The following is a 3,014-nucleotide window of genomic DNA, read 5'->3' on the forward strand; positions in this document are numbered from 1 at the left end:
ATACAACTCCCCAATATCCATTCATCCCTCATTCTCACTGGGTTTATAGTTATGTGTAACTGTCACTGTGTCTGTCCCTTTCCCTTCCCTGCACTGCTGGTTCTGACTCCTGATACAACTCCCCAATATCCATTCATTCCTCATTCTCACTGGGTTTATAGTTATGTGTAACTGTCACTGTATCTGTCCCTTTCCCTTCCCTGCACTGCTGGTTCTGACTCCTGATACAACTCCCCAATATCCATTCATCCCTCATTCTCACTGGGTTTATAGTTATGTGTAACTGTCACTGTGTCTGTCCCTTTCCCTTCCCTGCACTGCTGGTTCTGACTCCTGATACAACTCCCCAATATCCATTCATTCCTCATTCTCACTGGGTTTATAGTTATGTGTAACTGTCACTGTGTCTGTCCCTTTCCCTTCCCTGCACTGCTGGTTCTGACTCCTGATACAACTCCCCAATATCCATTCATCCCTCATTCTCACTGGGTTTATAGTTATGTGTAACTGTCACTGTGTCTGTCCCTTTCCCTTCCCTGCACTGCTGGTTCTGACTCCTGATACAACTCCCCAATATCCATTCATCCCTCATTCTCACTGGGTTATAGTTATGTGTAACTGTCACTGTGTCTGTCCCTTTCCCTTCCCTGCACTGCTGGTTCTGACTCCTGATACAACTCCCCAATATCCATTCATCCCTCATTCTCACTGGGTTTATAGTTATGTGTAACTGTCACTGTGTCTGTCCCTTTCCCTGCTGCTGGTTCTGACTCCTGATACAACTCCCCAATATCCATTCATTCCTCATTCTCACTGGTTTATAGTTATGTGTAACTGTCACTGTGTCTGTCCCTTTCCCTTCCCTGCACTGCTGGTTCTGACTCCTGATACAACTCCCCAATATCCATTCATCCTCATTCTCACTGGGTTTATAGTTATGTGTAACTGTCACTGTGTCTGTCCCTTTCCCTTCCCTGCACTGCTGGTTCTGACTCCTGATACAACTCCCCAATACCCATTCATTCCTCATTCTCACTGGGTTTATAGTTATGTGTAACTGTCACTGTGTCTGTCCCTTTCCCTTCCCTGCACTGCTGGTTCTGACTCCTGATACAACTCCCCAATATCCATTCATCCCTCATTCTCACTGGGTTATAGTTATGTGTAACTGTCACTGTGTCTGTCCCTTTCCCTTCCCTGCACTGCTGGTTCTGACTCCTGATACAACTCCCCAATATCCATTCATTCCTCATTCTCACTGGGTTTATAGTTATGTGTAACTGTCACTGTGTCTGTCCCTTTCCCTTCCCTGCACTGCTGGTTCTGACTCCTGATACAACTCCCCAATACCCATTCATTCCTCATTCTCACTGGTTTATAGTTATGTGTAAACTGACTGTCCCTTTCCCTTCCCTGCACTGCTGGTTCTGACTCCTGATACAACTCCCCAATATCCATTCATTCCTCATTCTCACTGGGTTTATAGTTATGTGTAACTGTCACTGTGTCTGTCCCTTTCCCTTCCCTGCACTGCTGGTTCTGACTCCTGATACAACTCCCCAATACCCATTCATCCTCATTCTCACTGGGTTTATAGTTATGTGTAACTGTCACTGTGTCTGTCCCTTTCCCTTCCCTGCACTGCTGGTTCTGACTCCTGATACAACTCCCCAATATCCATTCATTCCTCATTCTCACTGGGTTTATAGTTATGTGTAACTGTCACTGTGTCTGTCCCTTTCCCTTCCCTGCACTGCTGCTGTTCTGACTCCTGATACAACTCCCCAATATCCCATTCATTCCTCATTCTCACTGGGTTTATAGTTATGTGTAACTGTCACTGTGTCTGTCCCTTTCCCTTCCCTGCACTGCTGGTTCTGACTCCTGATACAACTCCCCAATATCCATTCATTCCTCATTCTCACTGGTTATAGTTATGTGTAACTGTCACTGTGTCTGTCCCTTTCCCTTCCCGCACTGCTGGTTCTGACTCCTGATACAACTCCCCAATACCCATTCATTCCTCATTCTCACTGGGTTTATAGTTATGTGTAACTGTCACTGTGTCTGTCCCTTTCCCTTCCTGCACTGCTGGTTCTGACTCCTGATTAAACTCCCCAATATCCATTCATTCCTCATTCTCACTGGGTTTATAGTTATGTGTAACTGTCACTGTGTCTGTCCCTTTCCCTTCCCTGCACTGCTGGTTCTGACTCCTGATACAACTCCCCAATTCCCATTCACCCCTCATTCTCACTGGGTTTATAGTTATGTGTAACTGTCACTGTGTCTGTCCCTTTCCCTTCTCTGCCACTGCTGGTTCTGACTCCTGATACAACTCCCCAATACCCATTCATCCCTCATTCTCACTGGGTTTATAGTTATGTGTAACTGTCACTGTGTCTGTCCCTTTCCTTCCCTGCACTGCTGGTTCTGACTCCTGATACAACTCGGCCCAATACCCATTCAATCCTCATTCTCACTGGGTTTATAGTTATGTGTAACTGTCCACTGTGTCTGTCCCTTTCCCTTTCCCTGCACTGCTGGTTCTGACTCCTGATACAACTCGGCCCAATACCCATTCATCCCTCATTCTCACTGGGTTTATAGTTATGTGTAACTGTCACTGTGCCTGTCCCTTTCCCTTCCCTGCACGCTGGGTTCTGACTCCTGATACAACTCGGCCCAATACCCATTCATCCTCATTCTCACTGGGTTTATAGTTATGTGTAACTGTCACTGTGTCTGTCCCTGTCCCTTCCCTGCACTGCTGGTTCTGACTCCTGATACAACTCCCCAATATCCATTCATCCCTCATTCTCACTGGGTTTATAGTTATGTGTAACTGTCACTGTGTCTGTCCCTTTCCCTTCCCTGCACTGCTGGTTCTGACTCCTGATACAACTCCCCAATATCCATTCATTCCTCATTCTCACTGGGTTTATAGTTATGTGTAACTGTCACTGTATCTGTCAGAAGGTCCAGTTGGTCCCATTTTAAAAGAACCAGCATTA

The sequence above is a fragment of the Xenopus tropicalis genome, chromosome 9 (assembly GCF_000004195.4).
Source record: "Xenopus tropicalis strain Nigerian chromosome 9, UCB_Xtro_10.0, whole genome shotgun sequence".
NCBI lineage: Eukaryota > Metazoa > Chordata > Amphibia > Anura > Pipidae > Xenopus > Xenopus tropicalis.